Consider the following 17618-nt stretch of genomic DNA (forward strand, 5'->3'; position numbering starts at 1 on the left):
CATAAAAAGATACTTAACATCATTAGTCATTATGCAAAGGGAAAGGCAAAACAAACCACAATCAAAATGACAATGAGTGTGAGATACCACTTTGTACCTACTGGGATGGCAAAAAAAAAAAAAAAAAAGTAAACAAAGAGTGTTGGTGAATGTGGAGAAATTGGAACCCTTAGAAATTGCTGCTGGGAATGTAAAATGGTGTGGCCACTGTGAAAAACAGTTTGATGGTTCCTAAATAAGCTTAAAATAAAACTACCAAATGACCCAGCATTTTCAACTCTTACATGTATACCCAAAAGAACTGTATGTAGCTGTTCAAATAAAAACTTGTACACAAATGTGCATATCAGGTCTATTCACAATAGCCAAAAGGTAGAAACAACCTAAATGTTCATGAATGGATGAACACATAGACAAAATGTGTCTAAACATATAATGAAATATTATTCAGCCATAAAAAGCAATGAAGTACTGACAGATGCTGGGACATGGATAAATCTCAGAAAGATTATTCTAGAGTCAAAGAAGACTGACACAAAGGCCACATATGATATGATTCCAATTAAATGAAATAACCAGAATAGGCAAGGTCACAGAGGCAAAAAGTAGATTAGTGATTGACAGGGGCTGGTAGGAAGGGGGAATAGAGAGTAACTGCTTAATGGGTATGAGGTTTCCACTAGGGTGATGAAAAAGCTCTGGAACTAGATAGTGGTGATAGTTGTAAGACACTGTGAATATACTCAGCGCCACTGAACTGCATACTTTAAAATGATAAAACTGTAAACTTTGTTACGTATATGTATTCTAGTACACACACCAAAAACCCCTCTATCTGCATCCTTTCCCCCTACCTCCTCTATGGAACAAAAAGCCTCAATCTGTGTCTGTCCCAATTTTTGGCTTACTTTAAAAAAGAGTCTGATTGTACTATTTATATGTGTAATTACTGTCATTTAATACCTACCAAAAACTCAATTGAGAAATAATATTTATGGTTAAATGTCTGAATGTTTTGTGCCTTCTTTCAGCTAAACTAGTGGTCTCCAAATTGTTTTGATCATGGGGTCCCACTGATAAAATATTTTTGAGTACAAACTACTAAAGTAGATACTTATTTATAAATTATATATTATTGCTGTACTCATGCCCTGTAAAACATATACAAAAATATAAATTTTAAAAGGTTCATACTCCAATGAACCATTTTGCAAGTATCCCTATTTGGAGAGCACCTCTCCAAATCAATTTTATCTTGGGTTAAAGTAATGGTCTGCATTTACTGACCCCTTGAAATCTGCCTTTATGGAATTCCCTAAACTAAGGCCCTATTAGCCTTACATGATTGTTGTTACTGAGAATGTACTGTAAGGACGCCGTTGAGGATTTTGTTACACCACAACGCCTTCTTTATGAGGACAGACGAGAGAAATTTAAGAAGTCTCAGTACCAGAAATATCTGTAATGCTTTTGAAAATTTCGCTTGCTTTTATATTCGAGTTATGTAAGTGATCACAAAATTCTAGCAACACTAATTGCTAGAAAACATAAAGCAAAATTTGTGGCTCATTTTTAGCAACCACATCCACAAGGTATCAACTTGCCTTCCCGTCACTCTTAATTCTTCATGTATTTATTTTTCAAATCATGTTGTAGCTCACCCCTCCCTGGCTTCAGTCTAATTTTCCATCATTCCAATTCTTCATTTACTTAAAAAACAATCATATCATATTACTTATATATGTATGTGTGTGTGTGTGTGTGTGTGCGCGCGCTTAAAAGCACCTCAAAATTTCTTAAAAGACAGGAAGGAATGAATAAACAAAAACCAACAGGCAAAAAAACCAGGCAATATTGTTCAGAATGGAGGTCATTCTAAACTTGAAGCTCCCCTGTACCAAAGGTATAGACTTTGCAGATTTTGAAGCATTTAGCAGCAAAGCCTTTCATCCAAAGGGTAATTCGTAAATGAGTGTTGATGAAAAGCATGACGACTCAAACAGCACTGTACTACACTTTCTCACTCTTTTCCAGCTGGTAAGAAATGTTATAGTGAGGAAAGGGCAATTGGCTATTTTTCACCTGTGTGCAAAGCTTAACTAAAAAGTCCATGAAAAATGCAGTCACATTGCCAGATGGAATTTGTAGCCATGTACCTGGATGTGTTTCCTTCTGGTGTGCTCTGAAGTAATTTGGGGGTAACCTGTATTCAATGGTTTCTTGTTTTTCTCGCTCCGCTTCTCAAGGTATCTCCTCTGATGGTCGGTGATGCTGCTGTCTAGTTTAATTCGCCTGGGTGACAAACAAACTCTTTCATGGCCAAAAGCATGGCTCAGTCAGTCGGGCAGTATCAATGGTGGAAATAGAGCTGCCCCTCTCATGCAGAGTCACTTCCTTATCTGTTTGGGTCAATATATCTGATTCCACAGAAGTGGTGGTGGAAAGGATGTTGGCGGCAGTATCTGTGAGCAGCTCACTCTCCTCTGAGTGTCTAGAATCTGAAGAAGTGTTATTTATATAATGAAAACCTGGCTGTTTTCTCAGAATATATTTATCAAATTTAATCTGTTCAATTGTAATCTGATTGGCCCTCCCAGCTTGATGAGTAGAAAGAACCTTGTTTTTTTTTTAAGATCGCCTGTGTTTTTACGGCATTTCTCCAGGCTTTTATACCGTTTGTTTTTCTGAAGCTTGTTGTTCTGCTGTTGCTGTCTACCACTCCATTCCTTAACATCTTGTTCCCCCTTGCTATCATCCTGTGTACTTTCTGAGGGCTGGAGAGAATGTGTGATGGGACGCTGAAGAAGTTTAGCCAAACGATCAAGTCGCTCCACCAAGGAAAGTTCCTTCTTGGCACTGAACTCAGGAGGTTTCTGTTGCCTCTGTCGCTCCTGATACCTGTTCCAGAGTTCATTTAAACTCACAGTGTGCTGAGTTGTTAACTCTGGGGTGGCCTTATGATCCCTTTTTAGGTCATTAACTTGTTTGTCATATTTTGGAAAATCTCTAGCCTGACTTTTAGTAGTATGCTGTACTTCTTTGTTTTCCAAGCTTACATTGATACTGAGGCTCTCTATTCTGGTATAATCTGACTTTGTCTTTGCCACATTTTGATAAGAGGAAGGAAGACAAGTGTGTTCTCTTTGTTTGTCTGGATGATGCTGAAAGGAATCTTTCCAAGAATGCCTCATGAAAACTCTTCTTCCTAAGGATTCATGGCAAAAATCTTGATCACTTGGTAGGTGCACTGGATGATGAAAGTAAAACTTAGCTGACCTGAAGACAGAATGGGTGGTATTTTCAAATTCTGAATGACATCTGGACTCTGAAAAGGTGAAAAAAAAAAAAAAAAAGATTTTGAAGGACTTTCAAAATATTTGCATTCCCTTTAGAAATAGTATTCACATTTAATTCTTTAGATACAAAACAAAGACTGAAGGAAAGAATGGTCTATATAAAGATTCAGAAAATTCACTGCCTGGACAAAGGATTCATGCCTTGTGCCTAGTGGCTAGATTGGCATGGTAATAGTTTAAGAGACTCAGGATCAAAAGACCCAGATTCTGGGCTGGATTCTGCCACAGACTGGCTGTATGACCTTGAGGAGGGCATTTAGGTTCTTGGGATTGTAACAGCAGCTGCTATGTATTACTGCTTGCTATGTGTGGGCTATTATGATATATGCTCTATATCTGTTTTTTCCCCTCTTATCAAACTGAGAGAGAGGTATTATTAATCTCATTTTCAGCTAAGAAACCTGAGACTTTATTTTTATCATCAGTAATTAAATGGATGGAATTTTTAAAACTCCAACTCTTTGTATGTTTTAGAGCCTTGAAAAATTCTTTTTTCTGAACCATCTTCACACCCCCTCCATTTTTTTTATTGTGGTAAAATACACCTACTATAATTTACCATCTTCCATCTTCACATTTTGACAGTCATTCTATATCAAAATAGGCATTTTAAGATGTAGAACATCTTAACAACTATAAACCATAATTGCAAACGTTAATTCAGTGTCCATACACATTTTTAGAGTTCTAAGTCATGGAAGAAACAGACATACATATGAAACACAGTATCACTTGTAACTATGGGATCCATTTTACCTTCTCTATAGATTATTGGTAATCAGAATTTTCACAAAATACTCTGGGAATCCCTAAGACAATTTCCCGAAAATATAGTGGGATACATGGAGTCTGCTTTTATATCTAAAGGATAAAAAGACTCTCAAACCTCCCAATGAACAAAAGTCCAGGACCAGGTGGCTTCACTGCTGAATTCTACCGAATACTTAAGGAAGGATTAATATGAAAGATTCTCAAACTCTTCCAATAAGCAGAACAGGAGAGAACACTTCCAAACTTATTTTATAAGGCCCACATTACCCTGTTATCCAGACGTTACCTAGATACCCAGTGTAGATACACTACAAAAAAATTACAAGCCAATATCCCTGATGAACATAGATGCAAAAAGAAACCAAACAAAACATTAGCACACCAAATTCAATAATATATTAAAAGGATTATACACTATGATCAAGTGGGATTTATTCCAGGAATGCAAGGATGATTCAACATCTTACAAATCAATCAATGTGGTACATGACACTAACCAAATAAAGGACAAAAATCATATAGTCAATAGATGTAGAAAAAGCATTTGAGAAAACTCAAAATCCATTCATGATAAAAACTCTCACCAAAGTAGGTATACAGGAAACATAGCTCACGACCATTTCTGACAAGACCATAGCTAACATACTCAATGTTGAAAAATGGAAAGCATTTCCTCTAAGATCAGGAACAAGACAAGGATATCCACCGGCATCACGTTTATTGAACACAGTATTGGAAGTTCTAGCCAGAGCAATTAGGCAAGAAAAAGAAACAAAAGGCACCCAAATCAGAAGAGAAGCAAAATTGTCACTATGTGAAAATGACATGGTTTTAGATATAGAAAACCCTAAAGACGCCACCAAAAAAACTGTTACAACTAAAACATTCAGTAAAGTTGCAGTATACAAAATTATTTAACAGACAAAGATCTGTTGCATTTCTATACATTAATAATAAACTGCCAGAAAAACAAATTAAAACAATCCTGTTCATAATTGCATCAAAAGAATAAAATACCTAGGAATAAATTTAACCAAGGAGGTGAAAGACCTGTATACTGAAAACATTGATGAAAAAAGCTGAAAAAGACATGAACAAATGGGAAAATATTCTGTGTTCACAGATTGGAAGAATTAATATTGTTAAAATGTCCATACTACTCAAAACAATCTACAGATTCAATGCAATCCCTATCAAAATTCCAATGGCATTTTTCACAAAAATTGAACAATCCTAAAATTTGTATGTAACCACAAAAGACTCCAAATAGCCAAAGCAATCTTTAAAAAGTAGAAGAAAACTGTAGGCATCACACTTCCTGATTTCAAACTATATTACAAAGCTACAGTAATCAAAATGGTATAGTACTGACATAAAAACAGACATGTAGATCAATGGAAAAGAATAGAGAGACCAGAAATAAACTCACACATATAAGGTCAATTACCTTATGACAAAGCAGCCAAGAATATACAATGGGGAAAGGATAGTCTCTTCAATAAATGGTACTGGGAAAACTCGATAGCCACATGCAAAAGAATGAAACTGAAGCGTTATCTTACACCATACACAAAAATCAATTCTAAATGGATTGAAGATTTAAATGTAAGGTCTGAAACCATAAAATTCCTAGAAGAAAACATAGGCAGTAAGAGCTTTGACACTGGTGTTAGCAATAATTTTTTGAATTTGACGCCCAAAGCAAAGACAACAAAAGCGAAAGTAAATAGTAGGAGTACATCCAACTGAAAGGCTTCTGCACAGCAAAAGAAACCATCAGACTACTGAATGGAAGAAGATATTTGCAAATGACATATCTGACAAGGGGTTAACATCCAAAATAGACAAAGAATTCAACTCAAATAAAAACAAACAAACAAACAACCCAATTAAAAAATGAGGGCACAGGATCTTAATAGACATTTTTGTGAAGAAGACATACGAATGGCTAACAAATACAGGAAAAGATGCTCAGCACCAATAATCATCAGGGAAATGTAAACCAAAACCACAATGAGATATCACCTCACACCTGTTAGAATGGCTATCATCAAAAAGACAAGAAATAACAAGCATTAGTGAGGTTATGGAGCTAAAGGTTCCTTTTTCTGTGCACTGTTAGTGAGAATGTAATTGGTGTTGCCACTATGGAAATCAGTATGGAGGTTACCCAAAGAGTTAAAATGCAACTACCATACGATCCAGCAATTCTGCTTCTGGGTCTACACACAAAACAATTGAAAGCTTGGTCTTGGAGAGATATTCGTAGATCTGTGCTCACTGCAGCATTATTTAAAATAGCCAAGACATGGAAACCACCTAAGTGTCCACTGATGGATGAATAGATAAGGAAAGTGTGGTATGGGGGGGGGTGGGAGGAATTGGGAGATTGGGACTGACATATATACACTATTGATACTATGTATAAAATAGATAACTGATGAGAACCTACTGTATATAGCACAGGGAATTCTACTCAATGCTCTGTGGTGACCTAAATGGGAAGGAAATCCAAAAAAGAGGGGATATATATATATATATATATATATATATATATATATATATATGTATAGCTGGTTCACTTTGCTGTACAGTAGAAACTAACACAACACTGTAAAGCAACTATACTCCAATAAAAATTAAAACAAAACAAAAAAAAAGAAAATGTGGTATAGAGGAAAGTGGGCAAGATGGCAGAGTAAAAAGACCTTGAGCTCACCTCCTCTCACAAGCACACCAAAATCACAACTATCCGCAGAGCAACCAATAAAAAAAAAACGCACACACACAAAACACTGGAACCCACCAGAAAAGATCTCCTACACCAAAAGACATAAAGAAGGAACGGCAACAAAACCGGTAATAGGGGGAGACTCACAATATAATCAAATTCCATAACCCCTATGTAGGCAACGAAAACTGGAGAGTAAATATATTCCAGAGGTTCTCCCAGGTTGGGGGTCTGGCATTGTTGAGATGAGCCCACAGAGCATTTGGCTTTGAAGGCCAGAAAGGCTTAATTGCAGGAGCCCCACAGGACTGGGGAAAATAGAGATATCACCCTTAAAGGGTGCACATGAAATCTCATATACCCTGGGACACAGGGCCAAAGAAGTAATTTGATAGGAGCCTGGGCCAGACCTACCTGCTCGTCTTGGAGAGTCTCCTGGAGCGGCAGGGGTTGGGGGAGGGTGGCTGCGGCTCACCCTGGGGACATAGACACTGGTGGCAGACATATTGGGGAATACTGTTGGTGGATGACATATTGGCTCATTAGCTCCAAAACCTGGCCCCACCCAACAGCCTGCAGGCAACAGTGCTGGGACGCCTCAGGCCAAAGAACTAACTGGGTCAGGACACAGCTCCACCCATTAGCAGACAGGCTGCCTAAAGACAAAAAAGCTCACAGCTGCCTTTGGACTAGCCCCTAGATATGGCCCAGCCCACCAGAGGGCCAAGACCCAGCACCACCCACCAGTAGACAGGCACAGGACTCTCCCACCAGGAAGCCAGGCCAAGCTTCTAGACCAGTCTCATTCACCAGGATGCAGGCACCAAAAGCAAGAAAACTATGATTCCTCAATGCAGGCCAGAGCCTACCCTGGGACCAGCTGGGCCTTGGACTGGCCCACTAGCAGGCCAAGGAAACCTTCAGGACACTCCAGACCCTGTACCCAACTGTGTCAGGAACCGACACCACCCCCTCAACAATCTGAAATGAGCTCTGGGATCCCAGGACCCTGCAGCTGGACTCCAGGGACCAGCTCTGCCTGCCAGTAGACCAGCACTAACCCCATGATCTGGCTTCAACTACCAGTGGGTAGGCAACAACCCTAGGGTCTTCAGGACCCTGACTCCACCCACCAGTGAGCCAGCATTAGCCCCGGGGCCCCTAGCATTCTGCAACCAGCCACGTTGTGACCAGGCCCTGCTAAACAGCAGCCAGCAGCATCCACACAAGGCAGGACCTGGCAACCAACCAGACTAGGGGCCTACCAGACTGCCCACATAGTTAGCCCACCACAACAGAAGGCCCAAGTAGCCCTCTTAGGGTGAACCCCTAGAGCACACAGCTTGGGTAACGAGAGGGGAGTGTGCTGCTGAAATGCACAGGACGCCTCCTACAGAGGGCCACTTCTCCAAGGTTGACAGATGTAACTTACCTACTACATACATAAAAATACAAATAGCAACTTATTGACAAAATGAGATGGCAGAGCAATATGTTTCAGATGAAGGAACAAGATAAAATCCCAGAAGAAGAACTAAGTGAAGTGGAAATAGGCAATCTACCCAAGAAATAGTTCAGAGCAATGATCATACAGATGATCAAAGAACTCAGGAGGAGAATGGATGCACAGAACGAGAAGTTATAAGTTTTAAGAAAAGAGTTAGAAAATGTAAAGAACAACCAGAGATGAAGAATACAATAACTGAAATGAAAAATACAGTGCAAGGAATCAAAGTAGACTAAAGGATTCAGAAGAATGGATCAGTGAGCTGGAAGACAGAGTAGTGGAAATCACTGCCACTGAACAGAAAAAAGATTTAAAAAAGAAAAGAAATGAGAACGGTTTAAAAGATCTCTGAGACAACATCAAGAGCACTAATATTCGCACTACAGGGGTCCCAGAAGAAGAGAGAAAGAGCCCGGGAACATATTTGAAAGAAAGAGCTCAGGAAAATATTTGAAGAGATAATAGCTGAAAACCTCCCTAACCTGGGAAAGGAAATAGTCATCCAAGTCCAAGAAGCGCAGAAAATCCCATACAGGATAACCCAAAGAGGAACACACCAAGACACGCTGTAATCAAAATGTCAAGAATTAAAGATACAGAGAATACTAAAAGCAGCAAGGGGAAAGCAGCAAATAACATACAAAGGAACTCCCATAAGACTATCAGTTGACTTTTCAGCAGGCACTCTGCAGGTCGGAAGGGACTGGCATGATATATTTAAAGTGATGAAAGGGAAGAACCTACATCCAAGAATACTCTACTCAGCAAGGCTCTTGTTCAGATTTGACAGAGAAATCAAAAGCTGTACAGACAAGCAAAGGCTAAAAGAATTCAGCACCACTAAACCAGCTTTACAACAAATGTTAAAGGAACTTCTCCAGGTGCAAAAGAAAAGGCCACAACTAGATATAAGAAAACTATGGAACAAAAAAGCTCACCAGTAAACATACAGTAAAGGTAGGAAATCATTCGCAAACAAAGCTAGCAGGAAGATTAAAAGACGAAAGTAGTAAAATCATCTGTATCCACGATAAGCAGTTAAGGGATACACAAAACAATTTGATGTAAAACATGACATAAAAAACAGTAATCATGAGGGGAGGAGAGTACACATGGAGGGTAATGGCAAATGCATTTGAAATTAAGACATCAGCAATTTAGAAGAATCACCATATGTATACAGAGACTGCTATACAATAACCTCAAGGTAACCACAAGCCAAAAATCTGTAACAGATACACACATACACAAAAAAGGAATCTAAACATAACACTGAAGATAGTCATCAAATCACAAGAGAAGAGAACAAAAGAAGGGGGAAAAAAAGACCTACAGAAACAAATCCAAAACAATTAACAAAATGACAGTACGAACATACATATCGATAATTACCTTAAACGTAAACAGACTGAATGCTCCAACCAAAAGACACAAACTGGCTGAATGGATACAAAAATAAGACCCGTGTATTTGCTGCCTACAAGAGACTCACTACAGATCTAGAGACACATACAGACTAAAAGTGAGGGGATGGAAAAGGTAGTCCACACAAATGAAAATCGAAAGAAAGCCAGAGTACCAATATTTATATTAGATGAAATCAACTTTAAAATAAAAACTGTCACAGGAGACAAAGAAGGACACTACAGAATGATCAAGGGATCAATCCAAGAAGAAGATATAACAACTGTAAATATATATGCACCCAACATAGGAGCACCTGAATACAGAAGGCAAAATATTAATAGACATAAAAGGAGAAATCAACAGCAGCACAATAATAGTAAGGACTTTAACACCTGACTTACATCAATGGACAGATCATCCAGAGAGAAAATCAACAGGGAAACACAGGCCTTAAATAACACATTAGACCAAAGGGACTTAACTGATATTTATAGAGCATTCCACCCAAAAGCAGCAGAATGCACATTCTTTTCAAGTGCACATGTAACATTCTCCAGGACAGATCACATGTTAGGCCACAAAACAAGCCTTGGTAAATTTAAGAAAACTGAAATCATATCAAGCTTCTTTTCCAACCACAACTCTATGGAACTAGAAATCACCTACAAGAAAAAAAACCTGCAAAAACCACAAACACGTGGAGGCTAAACAATATGCTACTAAACAACTGATGGATCACTGAAGAAATCAAAGAGGAAATCAAAAACTACCTAGAGACAAATGAAAACGAAAGCACGATGATCCAAGACTTATGGGACGCAGACAAAGCAGTTCTAAGAGGGAAGTTTATAGTAATACAGGCTTACCTCAGGAAACAAGAAAAATCTCAAATTAACAACCTAAACTTACATCTAAAGCAAGTAGAGAAAGAAGAATAAATAAAAACCAAAGTTAGTAGAAGGAAAGAAATCATAAATATCAGAGCAGAAATAAATGAAATAGAGACTAAAAAAAACAATAGGAAAGATCAATGAAACTAAAAGCTGGCTCTTTGAAAATATAAACAAAATTGATAAACCTTTAGGAAGACTCATCAAGAAAAAAAGGGAGAGGGCCCCAATCAATAAAATCAGAAATGAAAAAGGAGAAGTTACAACCGACACCACAGAAATACAAAGGATCATAAGAGACTACTATGAGCAACTACATGCCAATAAAACGGACAACCTAGAAGGAACTGATGAATTCTTAGAAAGGTACAACCTCCCAAGACTGAATCAGGAAGACACAGAAAATATGAACAGACCAATTACCAGAACTGAAATTGAATCAGCAATTTAAAAATTCCCAACAAAGAAAAGTCCAGGACCAAATGGCTTCACAGGTGAATTCTACCAAACATTGAGAAGAGTTAACACCCATCCTTCTGAAACCCTTCCAAAAGTTTGCAGAGGAAAGAAAACTTCTGAACTCATTCTAGGAGGCCACCATCACCCTGATACCAAAACCAGATAAAGATATTACACAAAAGAAAACTACAGACCAATACCACTGATGAACATAGATGCAAAAATCCTCTACAAAATACTAGCAAACCGAATCCACTAATAAATTAAAAGGCTCATACACCATGATCACGTGGGATTCATCCCAGGGATGCAAGGATTTTTCAATATCTGCAAATCAATCAGTGTGATACACCGCATTAACAAACTGAAGAATAAAAACCATATGATCGGGCTTCCCTGGTGGCACCGTGGTTAAGAATCCACCTGCCACTGCAGGGGACACGGATTCGAGCCCTGGTCCCGGAAGATCCCACATGCCGTGAAGCAACTAAGCCCGTGTGCCACAACTGCTGAGCCTGTGCTCTAGAGCCTGTGAGCCACAACTACTGAGCCCGCGTGCTACAACTACTGAAGCCTGTGCGCCTAGAGCCTGTGCTCCGCAACAAAGAGAAGCCACCGCAATGAGAAGCCCGCACACCGCAACAAAGAGTAGCCCCCGCTCGTTGCAACTAGAGAAAGCCCGCACACAGTAATGAAGACCCAACACAGCCAAAAATAAATAAATAAAATAAATTTATTAAAAAAAAAACATATGATCATCTCAATAGATGCAGAAAAAGCTTTTGACAAATTTCAACACACATTTATGATAAAAACTCTCTAGAAAGTGGGCACAGAGAGAACATACCTCAACACAATAAAGGCCATATATGACAAACCCACAGCTAACATTATACTCAATGGTGAAAAGCTGAAAGCATTTCCCCTAAGATCAGGAACAAGACAAGGATGTCCACTCTCGCCACTTTTTTTCAACATAGTTTTGAAGGTCCTAGTCACGGCAAGCAGAGAAGAAAAAGAAATAAAACGAATCCAAATTGGAAAAGAAGAAGTAAAACTGTCAGTTTTTACAGATGACATGATACTATAAAATCCTAAAGCTGCTACCAGAAAACTACTAGAGCTCATCAGTGAATTCGCTAAAGTTTCAGGATATGAAATTAATACACAGAAATCTGCTGCATTTCTACATACTAACAACGAAAGCTAAGAAAGACCAATTAAGCAAACAATCCCATTCACCATTTAGAACTAATAAACGAGTCAGCATCGTTGCAGGATAAAAGTTAAATATTAAAAAAATCAATTGTATTATGATATACTTGCAATTAACAAACTGAAAATGAAATTAAGAAAACCATTCTGGGGGAATTCTCTGGCAGTCCAGTGGTTAGGACTCTGCAATTCCACTGCAAGAGGGCATAAGTTAGATCCCTGGTTGGGGAACTAAGATCCCTCAAGTCAAGCAGCACAGCCAAAAACAAAAAGAAAAGCAAAAGGAAACCATTCTGTTCACAACAGCCTCAAAAAAATTAAAATATTAATGTAAATTTAACATAAGAAGAGAAAAACTTCTACTCTGAAAGCTACAAAAAATGACTGCAAGAAATTAAAGAATATCTAAATAAATATCTAAATCAATAAATATCTATCTAAATCAAACATCCCAAGTCCACGGACTTACTGTTAAGAAAGCAATTCTCACCAAAGTGATCACAGATTCAACACAATCCCTATCAGAATCCTAGCTGATTTCTTAGTAGAAATTTTGCAAGCATATGGAATTGTCAAGGACCCAGAAGAGCCAAGACAATCATGAAAAATAAGGTCATGTTGGAGGACTCATACTTCCCAATTTTAACTCACAGAATGGGAGAATATATCAAAATCAAAATTTTGATAAGAATGTGTATCTAGAATACATAGAACTCTTAAAACTCAATAAAAAAGAGAAATAGCCCAAATAAAAACCAGGCCAGGATCTGAATACACATTTCTCCAAGGATAACACACAACTGGCCAATAAGCACACAGAAAGATGTTCAACATCATAATCAGGAGGCAAATGCAAATCAAAAGCAAAATGAGATACAACTTCACGTCCACTAGAATAGATCCAATGAAAAAGTCAGATAATAAGTGTTGGTGAGTTAGTAGAGAAATTGAAATCCTCATACATTGCTACTGGGAATGTAAAATGGTGCAGCCACTTTGGCAAACAGTCTGACAACTCCTCAGATGATGAAATATAAAGTTATCACATGATCTAGGAATTCCATTCCTGGGTACGTACCCAAGACAAATGAAAACATATTGTCCATATAAAAACCTGTACATGAATAGAAAAGCATTTATATTTTATAAATATAAAATCATTATTTTATAAAAGCATTATTCATAGTAGCCAAAAGGTGGAAACAACCAAATGTCCATCAACAAACAGATAAACAAACTGTGATACATACATACGATGAAATATTATTGAGCCATTAGAAGGAATAAAATAATGATACAAGCCCTAACTTGGATGAACCCAAAAACATCATGCTGAGTTACAAGAAGCCAGTCACAAAAGTCCACACATTAAATGATTCCATTTGTATTAAGGTCTAGAATAGGAAAATTTATAATAGAGACAAAGTAGATCAGTGGTTGACTTAGGGCTTGGGGGGAGGTGGGTGATGAGGAAATAGAGGGGTGATAGCTAAGGGGTATAGAGTTTCTTTCTGAGGTGATAAAAATGTTCTAAAGTCAACTGTGTTGATGGTTGCACATATCTGTGAATAGGGTAAAAATCATTAAATGGTACACTTTAAGTGGGAGAATTATATATGTGCATTACATATTAAAAAAGCTGTTTGAAAAAAAAATGTTCTATGAGCATTTGAAAGGTTGTGTTTTAAAAGCATACAAACATTTATACACATCAACCTCAATATTTCCAGATGTTTCTCTAACTCTGCTTTTTTTTTTTTTAATTTCATTTCTATGGTCTGTCATGGGCTAAGTATGTGTGTTCAAGCTCTCTAGTGTTCTGTATTATCCATTTCTCCTTGAGGGTCCTCTAGGGCAGCGGTCCCCAACCTTTTTGCCACCAGGGACCGGTGTCATGGAAGACAATTTTTCCACAGACGGGGTTGGGGGGTGGGGGGATGGTTCAGGCGGTAACGTGAGGAATGGGGAGCGATAGGGAGCTGCAGATGAAGTTTCTCTCGCTCGCCCGCCCGCCGCTCACCTCCTCTGTGCGGCCTGGGCTAGAGTATGCTTCTGCAGGTTATATTTCCATCTTTCTTTTCCAAGCTATGTCTCCTAGACTACCCACTGCAGAATTGCAATGTTGTTTTTTCATCTTACACATTCTTTTTTGTGTGTGATAAACACAGAAGATTAAATTTACCATCTTAACCAATTTTTAAGCATACAGTTCAGCAGTGTTAAGTATGTTCACACTGTTGCACAACAGATCTCTAGAACATCTTCATCTTGCAACACTGAAACTCTATACCCAATAAACATGAACTCCCCCTCCTTTCTCTCCCCAGCCGTTGGCAGCCACTTTTCTACTTTGTTTCTATGATTTTCACTATTTCAGATACTTCACGTAGGCGGAATATACAGTGTTTATCTTTTTGTGACTGGCTTATTTCACTCAGCACAAGGTCCTTGAGATTCACCTATGTTATAGCATGTGACAGGATTTTCTTCTTTTAAGGCTGCATAACATTCTATTGTATAGATATCACATTATATTTATCCATTCATCTGCTGATGGACGTATCTTGATTATCGTGAGTAATGCTGCAATGAACATGGGTGTGCAGATATCTGTGAGATCCTGCTTTGAATTCCTTTGGATATACACCCAGAAGTGGGATTGCTGTATCATATCGTCATTCTATTTTTAATTTTTTAGGAACCTCCACACTGTTTTCCATAATGGCTGTGCCGTTTTATATTTCCACCAGCAGTGCACAAGGGATCCAATTTCTCTGCATCCTTGACAACGATTGTTATTTTCTGTTCTTTTGATACTACCCATCCTAATAGGTGTGCAGTAGTATCTCATTGTGGTTTTGATTTGCATTTCTTTGATGATTAGTGATATTAAGCATCTTTTCATATACTTGTTGGCCATTCATATATACTCCCTGGAGAAGTGTCTATTCGAGTCCTTTACCCATTTTTAAATTGGGTTTCTTTGTTGTTGACTTTTAGAAGTTCCATATATAATCTGGATATTGGTCACTTATCATGATTTGCAAATATTTTCTCCTATTCCACAGGTTGTCTTTTAACTCTGTTGATTGTGTCCTTTGAAGCAGAGTTTTAAATTCTGATATAGTATAATTTATTTATTTTTGCTTTTGTTGCCTATACTGTTGGTGTCATAGCCACGAAATCATTGCCAAATCCAATGTCATGAAGCTTTCCCCCCATGTTTTCTTCTAAGAGTTTTATAATTTTAGCTCTTCTGTTTGGATCTTTGATCCATTTTGGGTTAATTTTGTATATGGTAAAAGGTAATGGTCCAAATTAATTCTTCTGCATGTGGATATCCAGTTTTCCTTTGACAGCTAGGTAGTAATGGCTTGTGTCCTATACACTTTTCTTTTATGTTATTAGAAAAAGGGGGCCATGGGTGAACATAAATAGATTTGATCTTGGGTCTTTTTTATTGTAATTTTTTAAAAGTTTGTATTGAGATTCTTTCTGTCTTTGTCACAGTCATCTGGAATGCCTTAAGCTTTCCCTCCCCTGTTTCAGTGTTGAGACATGATACTTCACTTCTAATACTATCAGCCTTGGGTATTTAATTGTAATTTTGTTTCTAAATTGCCAGTGTCTTTTCCCAGAAGTAACAATTATCTTACAAATAAATACATACATCCACACAGACAAAGAAGCACTGAAGTGATATGCATAAGAAAGCAAAAAATAAAAAGATGGAACTCTGTTTAAATTGTGAGACTATAGTCTCATCAGAATTAAGTGGAAACACGTAGACACAGGCGTTTGCGTGTGCATGCTCTCTCTCTCTCACACCCCCTACCCCACTCCCCATTACCTGCAATATCTATTTGCAAGGATTTCTTCTCTTCGGGCCAGGCTTCCTTAGGAACGGTCCTCTTACTGTGGATCTCCCCTTTCTGTTTAATGGCTTTAGTGTCTGCTAGATTATCAATCTTCGTGTCTTGTAGTTGAGCTGACTGCTCTGAAGCAGCAGCAGCCCTGGAACCTAAGAGAGGGAAATCACGATTCAGACAGGAAGCTGACAAAAATTATTTTAAAATACCTCTCAAGCATCTACTAGTGTGAGAAGAGAGTTACACTGGATAAACAGTGAGATGGATGCAGGACAGGAATAAAGACGCAGACGTAGAGAACAGACGTGAGGACACGGGGAGGGGGAAGGGGAAGCTGGGACGAAGTGAGAGAGTGGCACGGACTCATATACTACCAAATGTAAAATAGATAGTTAGTGGGAAGCAGCCGCATAGCACAGGGAGATCAGCTCAGTGTGGTGTGACCAGCTAGAGGGGTGGGATCGGGAGGGTGGGAGGGAGATGCAAGAGGGAGGAGATATGGGGATATATGTATATGTATAGCTGATTCACTTTGTTATAAAGCAGAAACTAACACACCATTGTCAAGCAATTATACTCCAATAAAGATGTTTAAAACAAAACCAAAAAAACTGAGATGGAAAGAGAAAAGCATTTTGGGCAAAGGTGAATACATATGAAAAAAAATGGAATCAGGAAAGCAATTGAACATCTAAGAAACAGTGCAAGTATATAATTTATTAGATTATAGAATTTGTAAGGAAAAGAGAAAAATTAGCATTTGAAAGGTTCTTTGGGAGCCCATTCTACTGTTCTGAAAGACTAGGCTTAAAAAGTTTAGTTTTCATTCTTTTTCTTTAATAAATGTATTTATTTGTTTATTTATTTGGTTGCATTGGGTGCTCATTGCTGCGCGCGGGCTTTCTGTAGTTGCGGCGAGCGGGGCTACTCTTCGTTGTGGTGCGCGGGCTTCTCATTGCGGTGGCTTCTCTTGTTGCGGAGCATGGGCTCTAGGCTCGCGGGCTTCAGTAGTCGTGGCATGCGGGCTCAGTAGTTGTGGTGCATGGACTTAGCTGCTCCACGGCATGTGGGGTCTTCCTGGACCAGGGCTTGAACCCGTGTCCCCTGCGACGGCAGGCAGATTCTTAACCACTGCGCCACCACGGAAGCCCCTCTTGTTTCCTGTTCTTGTTCTATGTTATTTTGCTTATTTTATATACTCAACAATAATTTGGAAGACAGATATCTAGTTTTAAAATTCTTTTCGAGTTTCATTTTTTGGTAGCTTTTTTCCATTGTGGTAAAATATACATAAAATTTACCATTTCAAACATTTTTAAGTATACAAGTTAAGGCATTAAGTATATTCACATTGTTGGGCAACCATCACACCATCCATCTCCAGAATTAACTCATTTTCCCAAATGGAAACTC

At 38.3% G+C, this 17618-nt stretch overlaps 1 long non-coding RNA gene across 1 annotated transcript; it reads right to left on the bottom strand.

Annotated features, from left to right (window-relative positions):
• Positions 1-805: 805 nt before the first annotated feature.
• Positions 806-16864, bottom strand: LOC309621952. The gene is made up of 2 exons (XR_014240343.1): positions 16187-16864; positions 806-3325 (listed from the first exon to the last, which is right to left on the bottom strand). It is a non-coding gene; the product is annotated as an uncharacterized lncRNA (long non-coding RNA).
• Between the last annotated feature and the right edge of the window lie 754 nt (positions 16865-17618).

This window comes from Balaenoptera borealis (genome assembly GCF_965194805.1).
Source record: "Balaenoptera borealis genome assembly, contig: HAP1_SCAFFOLD_1279, whole genome shotgun sequence".
Lineage (NCBI taxonomy): Eukaryota > Metazoa > Chordata > Mammalia > Artiodactyla > Balaenopteridae > Balaenoptera > Balaenoptera borealis.